Here is a 26,167-nt window from a genome sequence, read left to right as displayed (position 1 = left end):
AAAAGACATGGAAGAAATTTAAATATATACTAATAAGTGAAAGAAGTCAATCTGAAAAGGCTATATACTGTATGATTCCAACAATATGCTATTCTGGAAAAGACAAAACTATGGAGACAGTAAAATTGTCAGTGCTTGCCAGGAATAATGGTGGAGAAGAGAATGAATAGGTGGAGAACAGAGGATTTTTAGAGAAATGAAACTGTTCTGTATGCTGCTATAATGGTGAATACATACTATACTTTTGTCAAAACCATAGAATGTACAACATCAAGACTGAACCCTAATATTAACTATGTATTCGGGATGATGATGTATCATTGTAAATTCATCAATTATAACTGTATTGTGGGATGTTGATAATGAGGGATATTGCGCATGTGTGGGGGACAGGGATGTATGGGAACTCTCTGTATTTTCCTTTCGATTTTACTATGAACCTCAAAGAACTCTAAAAAATAAAGTCTATTAAAGATTGATCTTATTTTTGTTTGTTTGTTTGTTTGTTTTTGTTTTTGTTTTTGTTTTGAGACGGAGTCTCGGTCTGTCACCCAGGCCCAGTGCAGTGGCGCAATCTCGGCTCACTGCAAGCTTCGCCTCCCAGGTTCACGCCATTCTCCTGCCTCAGCCTCCCGAGTAGCTGGGACTACAGGCGCCCGCCACCACGCCCGGCTAATTTTTTGTATTTTTAGTAGAGACAGGGTTTCACCGTGTTAGTCAGGATGGCCTCGTCGCCTGACCTCGTGATTCGCCCGCCTCGGCCTCCCAAAGTGCTGGGGTTACAGGCGTGAGCCACGGCGCCCGGCCTAAAGATTGATTGTAAAAATTGAAAATGATACATTATCTGATGTGTTGGTAAGCTACTGATCAGAGGTTGACATTTCTCTAGGAAAGCCTGGAAATGAAATCATGATAAATATATAGAAAACTAATCAATTTTTAAAAATAAACTAGGAGGAAAATTTAAAAAGAAAGAAAATACATTCGGCTCAGATTCAAACATTGTTTACATACTCATAAATACTAAATACTGATTTAATTCCTTTTAGTATTGTGTTTTAATGTTTTACCTTGATAATTTGGGAAGACTGAAACTAAATGAAAAATACCACTGATATAAGTACATCAGAAAGATATGGGGAAGCGAACTTGTGTGTGTGTGTGTGTGTGTGTGTGTGTGTGTGTGTGTGTGTGTGTATGTGTGTGTGAGTGCCTGTGTGTGTGTTCAGGATGGCTTCTAGTTGATAATACCAGAAGAAAAATTGCTAAAAGTGTTGAAAAATCTAATAATTAGTGATCACAATATTTTTTGAGAAAAATGATTATTGTGTTTATTATAATTGAATTATAACAGGTTTGTCAAAAAGGTTTTCTAACAAAATGAAAGCACAAGATTATGGGCTAAGCAGCCTAAATCTAGCTGGAGTGGGTACTATGAACTCAACTGTGAGTACTGAGAGCAACAGCAGGCAAAGACACTGTGGATCTGCGTTTTTCAAGCACAGGACTGTTTTTAGAAGGAAAGATTTTTAAAAAATTGCAGCAGACTGAATATGTCCCCTCAAGTTCCCATATGTTGTAATCCTAACCTGCAATGAGATAGTATTAGAAGGAGGGCCTTGGGAAGTGGCTAGGTCACGAGAATGCAGCTGTGGTAAATAAGATTAGTGCCCTTATAGAAGAGGCCCTAGGGAACGCTCTCACCCTCTTCTCCATATGTGAGGATGCAAGAAGTTGGCAGCCTGCAACCCAGAATAAGACCCTCAACAGAACCCGACACCACTGGTACCTTAATCTCACGCTTCCAGCCTCCAGAGAAATAAACACCTGTTGTTTTATAATCCACCCCCTCTATGGTACTCTGTTGTAGCCACCTGAGCATACTAACAAATAGTAGCCACAAATTTGAGAAGTCACGGGACTGAAGCCTGAAGCGAGGAAGGCCTAGCTGCTGATAAATGTCTATGAAAAGTAGACCTTGACTGTAGGTTGGAAGAGTTTTTCTAACATGAAAAGTTTGACATTGAGATGCTTGATATAAATATAAGGATTTCTCTATGAAACAAAACATTAATGGTTATTAAGGTATGATGAGTTAATGTGATGGGTTCATGATGACTCTTACAAAGATACACCCACATCGTAATCCCCAGACCCTGTGACTGTTGCCTTATTTCTAAAAAGGGTATTTGCAGATGTAGTTAAATTAAGGACTTTGAGATGAGGAGATCATCCTGGATTACCTTGCAAATCCAGTTGTAAATGTCCTTACAAGAAACACACAGATAAGAAGTCAAACACAGAGGAGAGGCAATGTGAAGGCAGAGACAGAGGTTGGAGTGATGTGGCCATAAGCCAAGGGAGCCAAGGAATGCCCCCAGCCACCTGGAGCTGAAAGAGGTAAGGAAACATTCTCTCCTAGAGCCCCAAGAGGGCCAAAGCCTGTCAATACATTGACTTCAGACTTCTGCCCTCCAGAGCGAAGAAACCTTTGTTTTCAGCCACCAAGTTTGCAGTGCTTTGTTACAGCAGTCACCTGAATCTATTAATAAGGCATTATATATATATATGTCAAATGTAGGGCAAATAAATAAATATTAGGCATAGGAGGCAATGCACACACACACACACACATACACAAATTAGGATGGGCAGTGGGGATGCAAGCTATAACTATGTCTATGATATTCCTTCAAATTCTTTAAAATAGATGGTAAGGTAGCTTTTAGTCTTCCTTTGTGACTTCTTCTATACTTTTCCTTTCAGGCAAAAAGAAAAGACATAGAGATAGATATAAATACAGATATAGAATGGATATAAACAAGTTTATATCAGCATCAATTACATTTACACAGGTTGATTCTTAACTTTTTTGGAGATATCTAATTAAAACACCTCACCACCATACTGCTATTTTCCATCTATTTTGATGTGAATTTGCTCTTTTGTGTATAATAGGGTTAAAGCAAATCTGATAAATTACTTTAAATTACATTTTAGTGGTGATATTTTTCAGGACATATTTGTATTTTATTAAGGCACTATTGGAAACAATGAAAAAAATGCTAATTGCTTATTTTGTAGATTTTCTTGAATTTCAACTTTAAAGAGCAGAAATTCAGGTCAGCAGGGACAGTGCCATCCTCAGGTTTCAATAAAGTTGAGGTCATCATACCAATTTTCCTGCTGCAGTTGGTGTTTAAAAAAAAGATATGCGTGTGTGTGTGTGTGTGTGTCTGTATGTATTGAAATATTTTACCAGTGAAATGAAACTTATTGATTACTAAAAGGAAATTGTAGGCGTTATTAACCTCTTCCCCCCCCCCTTTTTTTTTGTTTCTTCCATATGGAAGCAGAAAACAAAACTTATAAAAATCATAACTTCAAGCAATTCTAATAAATTAGCATAGTTTATGATTAGAGTAAACCTTCTCATTGGTTATATACTTCAAATTAATTTCATCTTTCCTTATAAGTAGACACACGCTATGAGATAACAATTCTTTTTTCTGTTTGTTACTAAAATCTAACCTTTTCTGATATTATAAAATCCCTCTCCATTTTGATTTCTAAGGGTTAGAAAGATACACTGTGTTAGCTTAATCCATTGCCTTTCAAAAAATTCTAACTGTGTAAACCAAGAGTAGAATTAGAGTCCAGAAGATGATATAAATTTGTATTTACTCTTCCCTTAATACACACTTAGGTCAATGACAAGTTCACCTTCCTTCAGGACCCAGAAGACTCTTTCCCTGAGCCACCAGTCCTCCTTCATTTTCAATTAGATCTCTTCCATGTATGCGTCTTGATCTCTATTTCTGAACTTGCAAAGTTTGTCAAAGCCTCCTATGCTGGAACCTACCATTTTGGGACCCTTTTTACCCTCCATTCTCCCTAATTTTAATGTAAGCTCTTTGAGGACATGGACTTTTCATATTTCTCTCCAAATCCCCAAATCTCAGAACTGTACCTGGCACACAAGTAGGTATTCAATAAACATTTGTTCAGTTAATAAATTCTCACAGGCATTAGATTGAAGTAACTAGAAGACAGAACTTTCTTCTGCTAATTATCATCATTCTTTGCTTAAAGACTTCAAGGGATTTGAATGAAAAAGACAAAGAAGGTGAAGGAGGATGAAAATTCCATCCTACTAGAATAGTAACCCACTTCTGGGAGGGGAGCCATCAGTCAGCACCCGGGAAATTGGATTACATACTTATTGAGTAGGGTGCATTGATTGATTATATCTGTACCACTAACCAACTAAGATGAAGTTATTTATCTGAAATTTCAAACTAGAACGGTGGAGAATGCATTGGAGTATGGGCAGTTAGGATTTTTTTTTTTTTTCAAAAAGGACTTTTATGACGGACAGAGAGCAAGACAGACACGACATAAATGAACACTTTATAAGATGGCACAACCATCAAAGGCCATGTGGCTGCCACAGAGATTAGTACAAGATGTTATCCGAGCCCAGTAGTGAAGAAGCCAAATCACTGAAAGGTGAAATCACATTAATGTCCAATGATAACAGTCCTCCGAAATAGGGATTTCCCCTCTCCATAGGCTCAGAACTAACTGGGCATATAGGAAAATTTTTGCAGTAGCGGGAAAGAGAAATCAAGGAGTAAAAGGAGGCAAAACATTAAATATAGTTATAAGAAAGGAAAAGGGGGGACAAAAAAATAAACAGATGGGGCAAAGAGTTCTGAGGAAAGTGAGAGTCACACAGTTGGAGACCAGCACAGAACCAGGTGACAGACAACAGCATAAACTCAAAAAGAAAACTAGAAAGCAGTCTCTGGGGATCCTCAGTGACCCACCTTATCCCCAGTGACCCACCTTATCTAGCTACAGGGAGAACACAGGCACCAGAGGTTGAGTGTCTCTGACTTCTTTCCTTGGATGTTTGTCCTGAAAACTTTCTCTAGCCAAGTCCATGTATAGGTTCACCTCGCTCATTTTTTAAAAAGCCATTTTGCCATACAATAGCTTCTCCTTCTATCTTTCTGTTACTTTTCTTTATTCAATTTTGTTTTCTCTTAACCCCTTAATGAATTCATTTTGTCAAATTATAACTTGCTCAGAAGGAACCAAGGTGAAAATATTTTTGATCTCTTATCTTGAACAGGAAGTCAAAATAGGCTCAAAGTTGGTTTATGATGGTGGTGACAACGAATAAAATCTACTGACCTTGATGAGTGGTTCCGAATGAGGAAGTAGCAGATAACTGTGATAAAATGAACCCCAGAAACTAGATCTTAAGAAAGGGCTCAGATTATTGTATCTTTCCCTTTTTACATATAGAACATGGGGGGAAACAGTAGAAAATAATAGAATTGCATATTAAATGTCATTCAAATGACCATTTAAGGTCACTGAAACTTTACCATGAAAAATGACTATGCCACAAGTATAAAAGCGTTACGGGATAAACTTTTGAAGTCCTGAAGTTTTTCTAGATTAAGAAATGAAAACAAAACATTTTAGGTATGCTTAGTAACATTTTATCAGTTCGGGTGGTCAAATGTGTACAAATAACCAACGACATAGCCTTCTAAGTAGGGCTTTTATGAAAGTTCCTTCAAATGCTAACCCTATAAGATGGAATTCTGAACACAGTTATATCTCTTGCATTATATGTAGGGGAGAAGTACTTGAACAATATTATACAAGAAACTGTCTTTCTCCCAGTTCATTAAATTCATTCTGTCTTAGGAAAGCCATGTTAGTCTTTAGACAAAAAAATTAATTATATGGAAGGGGACCTGGCCAATAAGGTGCTTTGGTTAGCAGCCCTTTGGTAATTGGAAGAGTAGCTCAGGTGATTATAATCTGATGTCCGTTGATGGGCTTCAGAAAGTTTATATGCCTTTTGAAATGATCAGCATTTCAAGAAGTAAACATGCTATTTTGAAATATAACTTCCTTCTAAGAAAGTTTAATGTGTTAAGGGAAACCATGAGGTCTCAGGAAATGCTTGGTGCTTCTTGCAGAGTAGATGGCATCTTTGTTGGGATGAGCATCTTAATCTGTTTTCTTCCAAACATTTTCTGGGAAGAGAATCCCATGGTTTCTCCCATGTAATGTACATGGGAGAAAAGGTATAACTGAAAAGAAAAGAAACTAATAGGAAAACTTTTTTTAAAAGTAATTGTATATTGCATATTTCCAGACTTCCTTTGTGTTTTTAAAAAATCTTCATGTGCCTCTTTTTTACAAAGGCAGGTCAACATCTCCAGGAAATTAAGTTTCTTTTTTGGCATTTCCTATTTTCCTTCTTTCTAGTTATTGTACTTTGACATTTCTGCAAAGATCTTTTCAGAGCCAAGATAATCCATCCTTTCCTTGGATTTCCTTTTTAAATCTTAAAGACAAATTCTTTGGCTTTCCTTTGTGAAACTCACTTCACAAATTTCCGTTATATATGGAATAGCAACACACCTAAGGGAATAATGTCTGCCCCTTGAACATCTGTATATGGCTGGGATGTGAGTTTATGGATGGGTTAAACCTGTCCTAAACCAATTTGCTCATTACAACTTTTAGCTTAATTGTGGTAGTTAATGTTAGCTGCCAATAGAGGTGGTTGAGGGTTAACTAATATGTACAAACTTGCTAATGGTTTATGATAGAAATGAGTCTCAAATTAAAATCTGCTACAAACACATATATTAAACAAATATTTATTAGCAGGTGGGCACAAAACAGCATAAAACCACTCATACAGCTTATTCTATAAACTCTATGAAATTCCAGTTCTCTGGACCCTGAAGAGATTTGAGCACAACTTGCATGAGAGGTACATTTGATACTGAAACAATATTCTGGCAGGAACATTCTAGAAGCAGTACCTTCAGGGATTACCCTTAAGGATAAAACCTTACAAGACTCTTATATCTTGTTCATGCAAGGGAGAGAAAGTATTCTAAAATTTTTTTCATATATATATGTGTGTGTTGAAATATATATCTCAAAATACAGAATATACATAGAATATATATATTAGACTATAGAGAGAATATATATAGAACATATTTAGAATATATCCTATATATGTTCTATATATATAGTCTAATATATATATTCTCTATATATCAAAAACACTAATTTCACTAATAAGGCAATATCTAACCTTTATATATACATATCAGGAGCATTAATTTAATAAGACAATATCTAACCTTTTTTATACTACTCAGGAAAGCCTTTGGTGTTGATGGGAGATACAGATATTGAAAGCACTTGTGTCATAGCTTCACCTAAGGGATAACTTTTCTCAAATGTGAGCAGACAATCCCTAAATTGTGAATTTCTGATTGGGGGAACTGGTTACCCTAGAATTTATCTCAAACTAAAACAAATATTTTCTCACACTTTCAAGGCTGAAATGCTTGACAGTAAAATACATATGTCACAACAGCCCCTTAAGCAAGTCTTTCATTCTTGAGACATCCCATGACCCGTCCTGAGCTAAATCTGCTTCTTTACACCACATGCAAAGAGCAGCATCTGGGGAGTTGGGAGAGTGGAATGTTTGTTGGAAGGAGGACTGCCCAGGGGTAAGGTGGGAGCCCCGCAGCTTGAAAGTCAAGCATGAGGAACATATATTGGTCTACTCAGCAAGCAGAACTCAAATGTTAGTCCTGGTACCCTAGGGTTTACACAAGTTCACAATTTAACACACCTCTAACAGGATGTATGGCTTAGTCCATTTAGTGTGGTTGTAAAGGAATACCCGAGGCTGAGTAGTTTATGAAGAAAAGAGATTTATTTAGCTCATGGTTCTGCAGGCTGTACAAGAAGCATGGGCCAGGCATGGTGGGTCACACCTGTAATCCTAGTGTTTTGGGAGGCCAAGGTGGGAGGACTGATAGAGGCTAGGAGTTCAAGACCATCCTGGGCAACATAGTGAGACCCTATCTCTACAAAAAATTTAAGATTTGGCCAGGCATGGTGGTGCATGCTTATAGTCCAAGCAATTTGGGAGGCTGAGGCAGGAGGAGCTCTTGAACCCAGGAGTTTGAGGGTGAGGGTGCAGTGAACCATGATCTTGCCACTACCTTTCGGCAGTCTAGTCTGGGAAACAGAGTAAGACACTGTCTCAAAAAAAAAAAAGCATGGTGCAGGGATCTGGTTTGGCTTCTGGCCTGGGCTTTTGTGCTGTGTCAAAACATGGTGGAGAAGGTCAAAGGGGAAGTAAGCATGAGCAAAGAGAGACCAAACCTGAGATCCTGGAACTAATCCAATTCCATCAAAACCAATCCTATCTCAAGAGAGCAAAAACTCAGTATTGTGAGAACAGCACCAAGTCATTCATGAGAGATCCGCCCTCACGATCTAAACACCTTCCACTAGGTCCCACCACAGCCACACAGGATCAAATTTCCACCTGTGATTTGGTGAAGACAAACAAATCATATCCAAACCATAGCAACTCGTCACCTTCCTTGGGGATTAGCTCTCTTTCTGAATAGTAATTTTTGGCAATAGTGCTTTCTGCTTTCTCTGCCATCCAGGGTCATAATCTCAATAAATTTTGTCTCTACGATTTTCACATTGAATTACAAATCCTGTTTATTCTTCCTTTATAAGACTTCCTTTAAAAAGACTACATAATTTTTGGGGCCCCAGTGCACCATGAAAATGCAAGACCTTTATTCAAAAAGCAGAAAGAAAGATACTGTTAAAGGAACTAAATGATCTTACCATGGTCTTTCTCTTTTCATCTGTCATGGTGTTTTTTATTTGAGATTTAATGTCCCACTTCCTTAGGCATAAGGTCTTGCAGGCCCTTCCCAAGGTAATTGATGGCTGGATTTTCCCTCTGCTATCTTCTGGATCACATTCCAGGACTCAAAGTCCTCTGCCCAACTCCCAGGGAACAGGAACCCACATGATTGCAACTTCCCTGCCAGGATGTGCTCAGTATCTGGATTGGGGAAGGACAAGAAGCTCACTCCCATAGAATTGCCCATTAAGCACAACAAGGCCCCACCATCTAGGGCTAGAACACCTGCCTCTAGGCCCTCCTGTGTGATGCCACAAGACATGCATGCCCAACTGTGATCCTCCCCATGCCTGCACCAAACCCCACCGTAGGCATAGGGAAACAATAGACACTAGGCTGGAGTAGGAAGGAGGAGGTCAGACAGGGTTTAGGACATCAGGAAATGGTAAGGTTGGAACCGGAGAACCTGTTTTGGGGAGAAGAGATTGTGGGAGTGAGATTGTATGTGAGCAGTAGCTCCAAGCCTCCCCCATGGTCCCGTTAGGTTTTACTTACAAAGCACAGATTCAAAGAGAAAATTATTAAGAATTTTGAGATGATGACACAGAGCGTTAAAAGTCAAGCAGGGCCCTTCTGAGATTAGGATGCTTCTAAGTTCAGAGCCCTGCTGAACTGCTCCTGGGCTCATGAAGCCTGCCTCTGGATATCACCCATAATCTTCAGTTTCTTCCATTCCAGTTGTTCCTAGTTAAACTCAGATCTTTATCTCTTCTTACCTGCTCTATGCCAGAACTCCCTAGCTGATCCCTCCCTTTGGACGGTTCCCTGCCAGAGTTCCACAAATACAATCAATCAGTGACACTGCTGGTTAAGAAACCTCCCATGGTTTGTTTGGTTTTTTTTGTTTGTTGTTTTGTTTTGTTTTGTTTTGTTTTTTGTTTTTTCTGAGACAAAGTCTCACTCTTGTCCCCCAGGCTGGAGTGCAATGGTGAGATTGTGGCTCACTGCAACCTCTGCCTCCAGGGTTCAAGTGATTCTCCTGCCTCAGCCTCCTGAGTAGCTGGGATTACAGGCACCTGCCACTGCACCCAGCTAATTTTTGTATTTTTAGTAGAGACAGGGTTTCACCATGTTGACCAGGCTGGTCTCGAACTCCTAACCTCAGGTGATCCGCCTGCCTTGGTCTCCCAAAGTGCTGGGATTACTAAGCCACCATGCCTGGCTGGTTTCCCTATTCTTAAGCTTCTTTAGATGACCTTTGGCATCTAGCCTCAATGTAAATGTTCTAGTCATATAACGCAATATTAGACATTGTCCTATCCATTTTTATTTTCTGCGTACTTGCATTTGAACACAGCGGTTATTTCCACCACACTGCCTTTATTCCTTAAGACCAAAATGCAATCCACCACCCTTTCAGGTCCATCTCAAGCTAACTTGCTTTCATAAGGCCCCTGGAAAATCTACCTAAATCTAGTTTACAATAGATCAGCCTTCTCTGATCTACTGCCTCGACCACTGTCCTCACTTGTATTTATGCATTCTTTCTATCTACTATCCCTAAGCTTTGACATGTCCCCTCAATGTGACTTACAAGCTATTCAGATATCATAGTGTATGGACTGTCTTTCATAGGATGGTGCCACATTCCTATTAAGGGCTCAAAGAACATTTCTTGAAATAATAAATTGATGAATTGATTATTATTCATTGTAGTGGGTTGAATGGTGCCCTCCCCACTCCTGCCCCCCTACCCCACATGCAAAAGATATGTCCATAGATATGTCCACATCCTCACTCCTCGAACTTTTAAAGGTGACCTTATTTGAAAAAAAAAAAAAGGTTATTTGCAAAAGTAATTAAATTAAGGGGCTTGAGATGAGATCATCCTGGATTGCCCAGGTGGACCCTAAATCCAGTGATAAGATTCTTTATTATCATTTTTTTTGAGACAGAGTCTCGCTCTGTCACCCACCAGGCTGGATTGCTGTGGTGCGATCTCAGCTCACTGCAACCTCCGACTCACTGGTTGAAGTGAGTCTCCTGCCTCAGCCTCCTGAGTAGCTGGGATTACAGGCATGCACCACCACGCCGGGCTAATTTTTGTATTTTTAGTAGAGACAGAGTTTCACCATATTGGCCAGGATGGTCTCAATCTCCTGACCTCGTGATCCACCCGCCTCAGCCTCCCAAAGTGCTGGGATTACAGGCATGAGCCACCGTGCCCAGCCGACAAGTATTCTTATAAGACACAGGAAAGGAGAAGACACAGAGAGGATAGGAGAAGGTCATGTGAAGACGGATGCATTGATTGTCATGATGCATCCACAAGCCTAGAGAGCCTGCATTGCCACCATGGAATTCCTGGAGCAACCAGAAGCTCTAAGAGGCAGGGATGGATTCTCCCCTAGAGCCTCCAAAGGGAACTCAGCCCAACGAACATCTTGATTTCAGACTTCTGTTCTCCAGGATAGTGAAACAGTAAATTTCTGCTATATAAACCATCTAGTTTGTGGTAATTTGTTATGGCAGTTCTAGTAAACTAATACATATTTTATTCCCTTGGGATGTTTGTAGAAATTTGGCTCTATGGATAATAGCAGAACCATTTTTATGTTACAGGCTGACGGGGCAATTGCCCCAGGCACCTTGCATAATATGTACTATCTGAAATCTTTAAAATGGCAGGTGCAAAATCCCTTAAGCTCTGTCAAAAACTGACATTCAAATCACATGATTCTTCAAGTATGCTGTCTTACTCTGCTAGTCGTAAGTCCCTCTGGTGTGTTCTTAATTAAGCTCTTTATTTTTAGATCATTGTAGATTCACATCTAATTCTAAGCAGTGATGGATCTATGTACCCTTTATCCAGTTTCTTCAAGTGGTAACATAACATTATTGTGCAATATAACAACCAGGATTCCCACATAGAAAAAATCCACTTGTCTTATTCAGATTTCCCCAGATTTAATAGCACTGATTTATGTGTATGATTTTGGTCTATGTAATTTGATCCCCTGTGTTGGTTGTGTATCCACCACCACAGCTGAGACACAGAACTATTCTATTGCCACCAGGATCCCTCATGATGCCCCTTTGAAAACACACCCACTTTCTTCTCTCTTCTCTCCTAGCCTTGAGGATAACAAACTGGTGAATCTTAAGGGAATTATGCTGAGTGAAAAAAGCCAATCCCAAAAGACTACATACTGCATGATACCATTTCTATAACATTCTTAAAATGACAAAATGATAGTGATGGATAACAGGTTAGTGGTTGCCAGGAGGTGTGTATTCTCTTGCAAGTGAGATGCATTTAAAATTTTCAGGGGTCATGTATGATTCCAAATTGTCCTGTATAGCAAATTAATTTATTAATTTAATAGACATGTGGAGAAGTCGTCTGCATACCTGCTTCTATTCAGATGCTGGAAATATTTCATCACTGTTTCAGTAAATGCTCAAAGATAACAAGTGAGAAACATGAAAATGGAATCATGTGTTAAACCCTTGGTGAGATCTACCATGAATGAGAAGCTCCAATTAAAAGTTCTGTCTCCCTCAAGGAACTGTGAGAAACTGTGAGAGGATCTGTCATCTGAGTTAAGGATTCGGGAGAGTAAGCAGCCTAGGTTGTTCAGATACAGGTGCAGACAGCGAAGCATGTGGCCTCTGGAGTCCTGGAAGAGGGCAAATGGACCAATAATGGGTATGAGCACTCAGTAGGTGTACCACTGGTGATGGAGAGATGATAGTTCTGCGGGGCTGGATGGAAGCAATGGAAATGAGGAGGTGGAAGATGTTGGCTCCTATGAATCAGTGCATGCTGTGTGTGAAGGGTAGTGTAGAAAAGAACAAAACAACAACAAAAAAAACACAAGCAAAAAATAAAATAAAATAAAAAATTCTGCAAAATGAGTCCCGCGTTTTAGTGCTGAAGTAAGATCATGCAAACGAGTTCTAAGGCAACTGGCAGCTTGAACTGATAAGCAGATACTTCATCAAAGTTTTGCATGCAAATCAGGGGCGGGTGGGTAATGGCATTTAAGAATTATCTGGGACCACAGATCTGATGTGGTAAATGAATTTCACCCCCAATACTAAAAACTATACTAAACATTCTCCAATACCAAAACAAAATGGGACAAACTAAAAATCTGTGAGAGGATTGCTATTGTTCTCGTTTACAGGGAAGAACTGGATTAGACAGACTAAGCACCTGGGCTGAGGTCACTTAGAATCATTAATTAATAGATGTAGCCAGGATCCAAATTCATCTGTCTGACTTCAAGTCTAACCCTCTCACCTCAACCCTTGCAATGAGTTAAACAATGATGGGGGGCAGGGAGGTCTGGAGGTATAGAAGAGATGGGGAATTTCAGAAGGTGAGGTTATCCTGGAATCTATAGAATCTGAAGGTTAGTTAATTCCCCATGCTTGATTTTTCAAAGTAAAGTGAGCAGTTTTCTTGGTTTTGGCTTCATGAATAGAGATGGAAAATTTGACTATTGGATAAAACGCTATGAAATACCAGATGCTATATTTGAGCAGAGCTTCTCTGAGTAAATAAATTACACTTAAAAATATGTCCAAGCCTCAGCAAGGCCACAACAGTTCTACAGAAAATATTTCAAAATAAAAGTGTAAAAAATGAGCGGCTTAGGGTTTCATAAGTAACCTTTCCTATTTAATCAGGAAGCAAGTTCAAGACAGTACAGATGTGGTACCTTTTGTGTGGCACTGAGGGGTGGGAGACTGACCTAGAATTGGAAATGCAGTTAGTGAAACATATTTGGAAGGGTAGGCTGATTCTAGCTTCCTATCTAGGTCGCAGGTATATTAAGGGAAAGCATTGTTGTACCTAAAACACTGCCAGCCTGTAAGTTTTGAAGGTCAATGTCATTGTCTAGAATTCCAATGTTTCCATCTAATTCCTTGAAACAAGTATTATTGAAATCAATCATATTAGGAAAAATATGCAACAAATTTATGAGACTATATAATACATGAAAAAGCACACAAAGATTGCAATGACAATATGCAGTGTGTATATCTATCTATCTATCTATCTATCTATCTATCTATCTATCTATCTATCTATCTATCTATTTATTTTGTGTTTTTCTATTGTATATTTCTTAGACTTGTTATGACCACATGGGATTTTGGCCTGCTGGAGTGTGTTGCTGAACTATCTGTAGTGACCATGAAATTCACCAGAGGACAGGTCTTTATGCAATACTAACAACTGAATGATGTTTTGTTACTCATATTTCTACTGTTTTGCCTTTCAAAGCAAACAATGCATTCCAATTTAATATAACTTGAGGTCTTAATGTTTAGTAAAAATGCCATTGTCACAGTGAGTCCTTTTGTGCTTAAAGGGTTCCCATAGTCAGTTTTTAATAAAGAACTGAAGTTACAGACTTAAGCAATTATGTTGTAGGAAAACAGACACTTTGTTCAGTATTTGTTCAGTTGCTTCTTCTCTGAGAGTTTTTTGGTAGACTTTTTAAAAAATGGAATGTGGATAGAAGTGTTTTTAGATGACTTAATGTGAAGCTTACTCATTGTACTTACTTAGATTTATATGAATGTTAGGGGTGTAGTCAGATTTTCCCATTTGTTCTGTGGCAGTGAAAAACGTAAAGTATTTTCTACAAAATCTGATAAATATAAATTTCTAAATACCTTATACACTATGTGTGTATTATGTATATGCAAGGTGTGTGTGTGTGTGTGTGTGTGTGGTGTGTTTAGGTGAATCCATGGTTACTGCATCATTGTTTGGCATTACCAACAGTTAACACTGCCATATAAGACTTCAAAAAAAGTATTCTGTAGAATATGATGCTGAATCAGAAATTTTTCTAGAGGGTAATATTTTATGACAGAATCATAAATTAGTCTTCAGAGGAAGCCACTAGTAACCTTAATAATTGTTTATAATTCACATTTGTGCATAATTTCAAGGAAACGGAAGTTACTTTGTAGTCATGATTCCAATACATTTTTTAGATGTAGGTTACCACATACAGTATACCATTTAATATGATTTATAACAAGACAAAAACGCTAAATTTTCCCACACTGAAAGACCTATTAGAACATCAAATCAAAACTAGAATCCCCTATGGAGTGAAATCAAAAGTTAAATTTATCTGAATATTTATTTTTTATTCAATTCATTTAAAAATTCAAATTTTTATGGCATCTAGAATTTTCTCGTATGTTACTAGAAAAGTAATAGATTAAAAACTTAGAGTCTTTTTTATGCAAAGATACATTTGCTATAATGCCATTCTACTGTGTCATACATATTTCATAGTAAATTAAACCACATTTTATAGGCTGTGTTGCTAATGTATCAAATACAATGCCATGAAATCTTTGAGCACTCCAGCTTTTTGAACTGTACTATTTTGCCCTTACAGGCAAGGATGAAGTTTAAGGGTTTTAAATTCACATTTTTATAAAAAGTGTGAATAATAGTTTTCAAGCAACACTTATTGTGATATTTTAACCCATATAGATATAAAATTTGACATGTTTACTTTTGGTTTTATTATTTTACCTCTCTCTTTTTTTTTCTCTCTTCTGCTATATTCTTCAAAAGTTAGGCAAGTTTCTGGCCATCTTGCCACAGGTTTGAGTTTATAATCCAATATAAACATGCTTGAATATTTTAAAGTAATCCTACCCCCAGAGTTGGTCTACTTTTTTTCCCCCGACAGATGTTTTCTTCCCTGAGTCAGTTATTTATTGCTATGTAACAAACTACCACAATACTTAGTAACATTTTTTTTTAAGTATGTTATTTCTCAAGTGTCTGTGGCTTTGTTGGTCTATGCTGGGCAGTTATGCTCCATGTGGTACTGTCTGGAGTTACGTGATGTACTCAGGTAGGAACTTAGCTGGAGCTAGAACATGCAACATGACTTTACTTATATGGCTGGTGCCTCAGGGGAAGTGGCTGGGATGGTGTGGATAGAGAGACATGTGTCGGGAGAGAGAGAGGTAGACCTCTCTCTTTCTGCATGTAGTTTCTCATTATTCAGTAGTCATCTGAGTTTCCTATATGGTGACTAGATCCCCAAGACAGTGAAAATGGAAGCTGCAAGGTCTCTTAAGGCCTAAGCCCATAAGTCACATAAGATCTCCTCCATGCATTCTGTGGTTCAGAACAAGTCCTGGGGCAAGCCTAGGTCCAAGAGGAGAGGATATAGATTGACCTCTTGATAGTAAAAAACAAAGTGGCATGAACTTACAGGAATGGGGGAATTGTTGGTAGCCATATTTGCATATAATTTACTACTCCATATACAGAAAAATGATACCAAGTGGACTCTTCTTCTTGAGAGTGGGTGCAATTAAAATTCTGAGGTTTTTTGTAAATTTTGTATTTAACAATATTATCTAATTCTTACATATGTTTTATATATATTCTTATATAGTTATAGTAATAGAGTTTTATATAAAATATGGCACCTATTGAAGAGAGAATGAACATTCTTTCCTTTTAATCATGATCTGTGGTTTTGTTTTTAATTAAGTCTTATGATCATACATAATTTAAAAATTCGTGTATATCTCCTCTACTTTAATCGTTTTAAGTTGGCAAAAGCACCATTCCCAATCACAAATACACAGCAGTTCTACATTTTTCTGTTTCTGAATGGCTGTTTTTTGTATTTGTTTGTTTGTTTTGAGACGGAGTCTCGCTCTGTCGCCCAGACTGGAGTGCAGTGGCGCGATCTCAGCTTACTGCAAGCTCCGCCTCCCTAGTTCACATCATTCTCCTGCCTCAGCCTCCCCATTAGCTGAGACTACAGGCATCCACCACCACGCCTGGCTAATTTTTGTATTTTTAGTAGAGATGGGGTTTCACCGTGTTAGCCAGGATGGTCTCGATCTCCTGACCTCATGATCCACCGCACCCGGCCTCTGAATGGCTGTTTAAAGACAATCCTAAAATATAACTTAGTTTGACTTAGACTGTAAATAATTCAAGAGTGCAGTTTATCTTGCTACTATTTTAAAAGCATGTGACCTTACAGATCATCTGTAAAATGTGAGAAGTGTTAAATAATCTTTATTTGATACTACACATAAATCACACTAAAATGCTTTTCAATCAGTAAAAGGAATCATTTTAAATACAAGGAATTCTAATTAGATTGGCATAGTTAAGGCCAAAAATATAAAGTAGACATTGCTACCTTATCTTCAACCCTTGCCTTTAAGAGGTGAACACAAAACACAGGTGAATCTTGCTTGGTTCTGAGATAATAAAGGAATTTCCCCAGTATTTAAATATATTCACATAACCAGTTATATGAATCTAAATATAAAACCAATCTCCAATACATTTTAAGATGGCATTCACCATCTTTGTGAAAAGTTGAACATTACTAATAAAGCCTAATCATGTCTTTAGAAAGGGTAAACAGTGATAGCGTTTACTGAATTGGAATTACTATTAAAATTCAAAAAACTGAACATATTCATTTAACAACAAGCCAGTCTTGGTTTTGCATCAGGACTGGCCAACAAAACATTCTGTCAGTTATTCATGATCTGAATTCTGGTGTGTGAGGTCTATTAAATTATGGTACACATAAAAAAGTCATAAGACATTTCTGTTTTGTAATAAATAAGGCAGTGGCCAATTATTACTCATTAGTAGCTGTTTTGAGATAAGCTTGTTCTTTCTGCCTTCTTCTTAATGTTGGCAAAGATAATTTTGTTCTAGGGATGTACTCCTTGGGATTCTCCAAATACTCCATCAATATCTCCTCTCCCCAGGTGATGCCTTTGTTCTTACTGGCATCTGCACAAGAGAATCCAGCAGCTTGACCTGTCTTCCATCTGAAGAGACCATGGAGATTAGGCCCAGTCCTGTGCTGGCCTGCCTTTTCCATGCTGTGGCACTAGGCACACTTCTGAATACAAATCTTCTTGCCTTTCTCAACATCATATTTAATCCTCTCTTTCGTTGCTTGTGCTATGAAGGATGCCACTCAGAAGCTGGATGTCCCACTCTCTGGATATTCTTTTCAAGTCAACAAAATAGTTGGGTTTTGAAGTTCAGCACATGTCTAGTTAGCTCTGTCTGGTCATAGCAGAAGGACCCTGAGCAAGTTTCACTTTTCTCCTCTGTATTTACAGGATTATTGTGAGAATTAAATAAGTCTATATATATATATATATATATATATATATATATATATATATATATATAAAATGCTTAGAAAAGTGCCTGGTGCACAATAAGTATACAATAAATATTGGCTTTAGAAATATACATTATCAGTATCTATTATAATAGCAACACCTTTGGCCTATACCTCCTGGAGCTGTCAAGCTCTTTGTGGTTTTATTAAGCTTAATCACTAATCCTGATTACTTCTCCTGGCTGCACTACCTCCTGCCAAGTAAAAGTAGAAAGTTATCCTTACTCCTTCATCGGTGTAAGAACAGGCTGATTAACAGGAGTCCTAAAGAAGTGATTTACCAATGTTAAAAAAAATTGAAACCCATATTAATATAATTTCTACTGTATCCCAGGCCAGGACATAGACACACAGACACTCACCCACACATGATACGGGACAAATGTTTCATGAGGAATACTTATCCTGAATTTATGCTTTGAACTCTGTTTTTTTCTATTTTTCAGTGAATCAACAGCAACAAAATGTTGGTTGTGACCCATTGTTATTAATTTCATTACCTACCAAAGGGTTCTAAGCTATATCTTATGGTCAGTGGAGAATAGGCTACTAACACATTAGACTTTACGCACAGGAATTGTTTCAGGTGTGGTACTATAAGAATATGTCACATGGAATTTCCAATCTGGTTGGCTTGATTACAGAGCAAATTGCTCTTTGAGAAATACACCTTGGACTCCCTACTCAAGAGGCTTCATAAATTCTTTCAGTGAGACGTAGCAGTCTAGGAGAGGCATGTGTAGAATAAGTGTTATGGTTTTTAGGTACTATAATAAGCAAAGTGCCTTTTTGTTTGTTTGGAGCTGCATGAAGCTAGGCTGGAATTCCAGCTTCATAATTTACTACCTTGTATTTTTGAGCAAGATATTTAAACTCAATTTTGGAGTCTTAGTTTTTTGATTTAAGTAATACACAAATAGCATAATATTGGTGCAAGGAAAACAATGAGAATTCATTTCATGCTTTCTCCCCTGACCACAGATACAAACTCCAGAATTCATAGTTATTGTTAGTGTGTTTTATATTTTTGGAGGAAAGCCAAAATTTGGTAGAATATCAATTCTATATTAACGCACTATAGTCAAACTCTACTGTTAAATACAATTTAATTTCTGCAACCACTGATGATCCCAATATTCTATCAAATAATAGATAATATTCATTATTTTAGAATATGGATCTGAATTATGAAATAATTTTGCATTCTCGGGTCTTGTATAGTAAGATTTGAATTAACTTCCCAATTATCAACACAATTGTGGGAAAATGTCCTGAGAAAAAACATTTCTAACTATTGTGTAGTCATAATTTTAAAAATAAACGTGACTTGGAAAATGCAAGAACTACTTTTCTTCTTGCGTGGTGCATTAAAGGTGATCAGAATTCTAACGACGCTGGACAGTAGGATTTTCAGAATCAGTTTCCTAGGATTCAAGAAGTCAAACGGCAAACAACCCAAGGTCCTTGGTGGATCTGACCATCTCAGGTATCTCAAGATATCTAAGATGACCTAGCTGGCGCATCTCTGAGATGGGTGGGTCATTTAAAATGTTCTGCTCTTGAGGCTGAGATTTTGTGCGTGTGAATGGTGGGGAGAAAGCAGTGACACATTTTTCTTCCTCTCGTAGTGCCACCCGGCGCAGGGCTACCGCCGCGGCAGCTCCCACGTGGCAAGTTCAGATTGTGCAGCGCCGGGCCGGGGGCGGCGGGCGGGACCGCAGACCCCTCCCTCCGCTCTCCGGCGCTTCCCTCCGGCAGGCCCGGCCGCCCACTTGGTCCTCCACCGCCAGGGGGCGGGCGCGGCTTCCAGGCGGCGGGGGCCCATTGGTCGCGGCGGGGAAGCGTGGGAGGAGGCCCAGCGGCGAGCTGGCTTTCTCCTGGTCACTCGCGGGGGTGAGGGGCAGCAGGAGGAGTCCGAGAGGAAGCGGAGTCGCGAGCTGGAGGCGGCGGTTCCCGTCGGCCTCCGGCAGGACTGAGTGCTGGGAGGCCGGAAGGCGGGCGCGTACGGCGGAGAGGCGGGAGGGAGGCCGGTGAGACGGCTGGGAAGCGAACGGAGCCGGGGCTCAGGTTCGGGGAGGGATGGAGGAGGGCGGGGGAGGGGGACGCCCACCTACGTCCTCAGCCTCCGCGCACTCTGCGGTCGCCGGCCGGGGGCGGGCCCCGGGGCCCGGCCGCGTCGTCACGGCGTGTCCGGCTGTTGGGGAGGGCGCAGGCGGGACCGGGGTCCCGAAGAGCCGCTGGCCGGGGTTCTCCGCCGCCGCCCCGGCATGGGCATCCCCGGGCTCCGCGGAGACGGGGCGGCGTCTGCACCTGGCGCTGGCTCTGGGCGCCCCGGCCTGGGGCGGGCACCTGGGTCGCGTCTTCCCCGGGTTGGCGGTGGCTCAAGCCCCCTGCAGCGTGTAGGCTGAGAGCTCCGAGAGGCGGAGACGGAGTTGAGTGTTGCATTTCAACTCCATAGGGGGCCGTTTTGACTCACTTGTAAAGTTTTAGTGTCCCCTATACTAGAGGTACTTTTGGTTTTTTACAACCTATCCAGCCCTTTGATGTTCGGTGTCTTTTCTTTTTCTTCCCATTTGTTTGCTACTGCTCTCACAGCTCGGGACCACGGATGATTAGTGGCCCTAGATCTGAGTATGTGAGTGACGGACTGGCAATTTGAGATTGAGAGCTCCAGCTGTTTTGCTTGTGGGAGGGGCGGTTTCCATCATCCTCTACCTTTTTTTTTTTTTTTAAGAAAAAATGTTATTGCCTATAATACAGAACTGCTGTCTAATTGATAGGACTTTTCCTTTGTTTCTTTTTGGCCAACATGGTGAAACCCCGTCTCTACTAAAAAATACAAAAATTAGCCAGGTGTATGTATCCATATATATGTATGTATCCAATATATATGTATGTATCCATATATATGTATGTATCCATATATATGTATGTATCCATATATGTATGTATCCATATATGTATGTATCCATATATATGTATCCATATATGTATGTATCCATATATATGTATCCATATATGTATGTATCCATATAGATGTATCCATATATGTATGTATCCATATAGATGTATCCATATATGTATGTATCCATATAGATGTATCCATATATGTATGTATCCATATAGATGTATCCATATATGTATGTATCCATATAGATGTATCCATATATGTATGTATCCATATAGATGTATCCATATATGTATGTATCCATATAGATGTATCCATATGTATGTATCCATATATATGTATCCATATATGTATGTATCCATATATATGGATACAATGACATAAATAATATTAGATTGCCTACTGTGTACTAGGCACTGCCAAATGGTTTCATGTGCTCATTTATTCTCACAACAGCTCAGTGAATAAGTCCCTTTATCTTCCCCAGTTTTACAGATGGAAATATGAATTCCCAGAGTGTAAAGGTCGATGCTGATAGCAGAGGCCCAGACCCTTTGGACTTGTGGCCAACTTGCAGTTACATTTGTAACTTACAGAGTACCAGCAGATCTCCATTGAATTTAGAAAATAAAAGTTAATCACTTATTGAAAGCCATTTAACAAGAAATTGGCAGAATCAGCAAATCAGCATCCGGTTTTGGTCACTTCATTGACCTGTACCTCTTTCTGGAGGCTGCTAGTAGTCTCTTGTGTTTCTTGGCTGTTTACCAATTAAGTCACAAGGTTTTCAGTTTTATACAGGTGTTAGAAGCTTTGTTTCACAGATTCTTGTAATGTTTTCTCAGCTCAATAAAGACTAGCATTTCTTCATAGGAAGAAATAGGAAGAGTTGGAACCAATAAAAGGAGTTCAGTCCAGCGATTCTCAACCTGAGATTGAGTCCAGCGATTCTCAATCTGAATTACCAATGGGAACTTTGTAAGAAGGACATAGGACAGGTTTCTCAAAATCCTCATTGTAAGGGGCTTCTGTTTCAAAAGGGAGTAAAAATAAGATACTACTGGCTTAAAGTGACTTTAAAAATAAACTTAATGGATGTTTTGTTACAATTACAAAGTTTTAATATGGATTGCTGCCTTAAGCATTGCCAACTAATCTTTCATAATTTATGAAGATACATTAAAAAGGAAAAGGAAATTGGAAAACAGAGTCAAAAGGCTAAGAGGCTATGGAATGGCAAAAAGTAATGTTCCCTGTGGGGGTATCGTAAGACTCATATATTTTTCACCATATATTTTAGGTTTTAAATGATTCATCTCATTTTTCAAAAATTTTTATACTCTTAAAAATATTGGAGTGCCTACCATGTGCCAGTAATTATAGATATCATGGATACTCTGAATAAGACAGCCTGGGCACTCACAAAGCTACTTTATTTTTTCTGAGGGAGTTTATGTTGTTTTTTGTTTTTTGTTTTTCACAGTTTTATACCCATTTCTTAAAGCTGAAAGGTACAAGACCCAAATAGCAAAAGATTTTTATGTTAGCTCTGAGCTAGATAGATTTTTGTGAGACCTTGATACAGTAGAAAAGTTTGTCTTGAATTTAGTCCAGAAGCATCTCTGTTATTGGGACCAGATGATCAGGATTTGAAGCATTGGTTCTGTATTTAGTTATTTCAAGAGTGGCATTGACTAAATTACCTAATATCATGCAGTACTTTATTAATCTGATTGAGTAGACTGAACCAGGTAATTTCCCCAAATATTTAAAGTTTTAAAAGATTTTGTACTTTCTTTTAATGCAATTTGAGACACAATCAGCTGTCTTCCTCTCGGAGGAGGAAATTATGTGTTGTAATACCCCTACGTCTCTCCGGTGTACCCATTAATATTCTTTCATTTTCTTCTCCATTGGCCTGCTCCATTTGATTGAAGCTATTTTTATATTTCCGTTATTTTTAATCTAATTTTGAAAATCTGCTATTCATGATTTTTCCAACTCCAGTGAGTTTTTTTTTTCCAATTTTCTTTCTTAAATTAAATTCCTATAACAGAATTTTTCATTTTATTACATTATTTACAAAGACAGGGTACCCCACTCTTCTGCAGACTAGAGTGCAGTGGTGTCATCCTAACTCACTGCAGCCTTGAACTCCACCTTAGCCTGTGGAGTACCTAGGTTTACAGGCATGTGCCACCACACATGACTAATTTTTTAATTTTTTTTTTCTTAAAAGACAGGATCTTACTATTTTGCACAGGCTGGCCAAATCTGCCCTCAAGCAATCCTTCCACCTCAGCCTCCAAAAGCTCTGGGATTACAGACATGAGCCCCTATGCCTGGCCAAATTTTCCATTTTAAAGTGTGGCGTTTAGCACGTTCACAGTTTTATGAACCATCACGTTTCTAAAACATTTTCATCACCGCAAAAGGAAACCCCATATTCATTAAGCGATTGCTCTTCATTCCCTTCTCCCTACCAATCCTCAGCAACCACTCATCTGCTTTCTGCCTCTATAAATTTATCTATGATGGGTTTTCCTAAAAATTGAATAATTCAATATTTGTTCTTTTGTGTCTGGCTTCTTTCACTTAGCATATTTTAGAGGTTCATCCTCTAAATCAGTAGCAGGTATCAGTACTCCATTACTTTTTATGGGTAATATTCCATTGTGTATTCCATTCATATACACCATTACATGTATATCATTTCATTGGTATGTACTGCATTTTGTTTATTCATTTGTTGAGTTTTTGTGTGCTGTTGAGAAAGTTATATGAACATCTCTAACTTGATTTTTGTCATAATCTCTACAAGGCTTGCTAACGTATTGTTACGGTATCAGGTGTGCTACCTAACATACCATTCATTACCTGCAGTTAAGTGATTATTAAATGAGTTTTGAAGGACACAAGGTCAACAAAAATGGATTTTTAAGTTGGTTCAGTTGATACGTGGTGTGGTTTGGTTCTGCATCCCCACTCAAATCTCATCTCAAATTGTAATCCCCGTGTGTTGAGGGAGGGAAGTGATTGCATCTTGGGGGCAGCTTCCCCCATGTTGTTCTCATGATAGTGAGTTTTTAAGAGATCCGATCGTTTTATAAATGGCAGTTTTTCCTGCACTCTCGCTTTTCTGTCTCCTGCTGCCTTGTGAAAAAGGTGTTTGCTTCCCTTTAGCCTTCCACCATGATTGTAAGTTTCCCGAGACCTCCCCAGCCATATGGAACTGAGTCAGTTAAACCTCTTTCCTTTATAAATTACCCAGTCTTTATAGCAGTGCAAAAACCGACTAATACAATACGTTTGCACAACATTTTACAGTAGAAGCATCTTACTGTCTGTTCTTTGCAGGTGTTTGCTGTTAAAGAAAGTTAAACTGAGGCATGATAAACTTTAGAATTTATTTGAACAAACAGTTCATGAATTGAGCAGCTCCACACCAGATCTGGGAGCTCCACCAGGGGAATGCAGGAGGGAGGCTTTTGTAGGAGGGTCACAGATGTAAAGCAAAGAAAATATTTGATTGGCTACAGTCATACAGTTGTTTTATTTGCTCTATCATGTTGGAAAGTCCGCTAGGTGGGTAATTAGAAGTTTGTTGGATGTTTCTGATTGGTTGAGCTTAAGTTCTCTTTTTCTTTAGCATAGGCGTTTATAAGAAGTAACTTCCAATTTTGCTTGTGTTTGTGAATCAAGTAAGGTTGATGTCACTTAGGAGTCCTGATTGGTTTTGTCTGCTCAGGGATTCTTCAGGCCTGGTTTTCATTTTAATTTACTTCAGCAGTGCTAATTCCCATTCAGTTTTTGTGGTACAAATGATGTGCCAATACTGCATTTCATCCAGGGCCCTCGGGCAATGGAACCATTCTGTTTCTCTGTTTCTTCATTTGGAGGGTGTGACTGATGGAATTATGTCTATCCTGGTGCACTTAAATTCTGCAGACTACTTAAAAACAGCATAAGTAGAGTGGATACCTAAGGGAATTCTTAAACATTTAGAACAGGAACCTATAACTTCTCATCTAGTATAATGTAAAATAGTTACATGAGATGAAGATAGTAGTTCTACTGTGTGTAAATGTGTACCTTTCTCTAATCTCGTTTTAGCAGTTTATAAGCGGGACACTTCATTACCCCATTTATGTTCAACCTGTAATTATTAATGTATTTCATTTTATTGTTGTCGTTGTTTCTAAGAATAGCTATTTCTTTCTGTCCATCCATTCATTCATCTATCCATTTCTCCGTGAATGGTGTGCTGTAGGATTAAGGTAGCTTAGATCACAAATGTTTAAACAATTATAGAACTCAAAACAGGCAAAACTGAATGTCATTTTGTAGAGGTCTGTCTGGTTTTCTGTTTTGGGTATGTTTGTGCTCTCCGTTGCAGAAATCCAATCACCATTTCATTTCGTTAAGTGGATTATAACATTTTAAGCAAAATTCTGTTTTGGTAGATAGTAAAAACTGCAAGAAAACATTTGAGTAATTTTGAATCTAGTACTCTGGTTTAACCACTGCAAACAGGAGTTCTTTATTATTTATTCCTCACCGCGTTTTCTCCTGTTTTATCTGTTGTTATCTGAAGACCTGTTCTGGAAGCAGGTTGACTGTTCCAGAAAGAATGAAAAATCTTGTCATATGAATTTTACTTTTGAGCTTTTTTGGTTTAGATCTGCCTCACCTTTCCCCCTCCCAGCCTTCCCTGTGTGTTTGGATTGGTGTGCTGTAGATCTGAAGCTCTCAGATCTGAGCACGAATGTCAGTCATCTGGGGAGCTTGTTAAAAAAAAAAATGCAAGAGTTTTAATTCCACTCCTAGGGATTCTGATTCTCCAGGTCTGCAGTTGGCTCAGGAGTTTGTATTTTAAAAAACACACTAGTAATTCTGGTGTGCATGCTATAGGTAACCCTGTAGTAAGAGGTTCACAGAACGTGTGATGTTTCATTGAATCTGTGATGCCATAGATCATAAGGGTCAGAATCTGGTAGCTTTCAGCTGCATGATTCCTAAACCCTAATTTCTAATCTTGTGGCTAATTTGTTAGTCCTGCAAAGGCAGTCTAGTCCCCAGGCAAGAAGGAGGTTTGTTTTGTGATAAGGGTTGTTACCATCTTTGTTTTAAACTATAAACTAAATTCATCCCTATAAAGTTCATCATATAAAGTTATGGCCTATGCCCAGGAATGAACAAGGACAGCTTGGAGGTTGGAAGCAAGATGGAGTTGGTTAGGTCAGATCTTTTTCGCTATCTCCGTTATAATCTTGCAATGGTGGTTTCACT

At 38.7% G+C, this 26,167-nt stretch overlaps 1 protein-coding gene across 2 annotated transcripts in view; it reads left to right on the top strand.

Moving 5' to 3' along the window:
• Nucleotides 1–19,853: 19,853 nt before the first annotated feature.
• Nucleotides 19,854–26,167, top strand: part of FAM3C (FAM3 metabolism regulating signaling molecule C) — a 47,369-nt gene continuing 41,055 nt past the window's right edge. The window contains exon 1 of one of the 2 annotated variants that reach the window (XM_005550623.5): nt 19,854–20,000. The gene's annotated coding sequence lies outside the window, so the exon portion shown is untranslated. Of the gene's footprint in view, nt 20,038–26,167 lie in introns of both variants that reach the window. The other variant, XM_005550624.5, reaches the window with a different exon arrangement.

The sequence above is a fragment of the Macaca fascicularis genome, chromosome 3, assembly GCF_037993035.2.
Source record: "Macaca fascicularis isolate 582-1 chromosome 3, T2T-MFA8v1.1".
Lineage (NCBI taxonomy): Eukaryota > Metazoa > Chordata > Mammalia > Primates > Cercopithecidae > Macaca > Macaca fascicularis.
The sequence above is the reverse complement of the archived record's forward strand: the minus strand, read 5'-3'. Positions and strand labels throughout refer to the sequence as shown.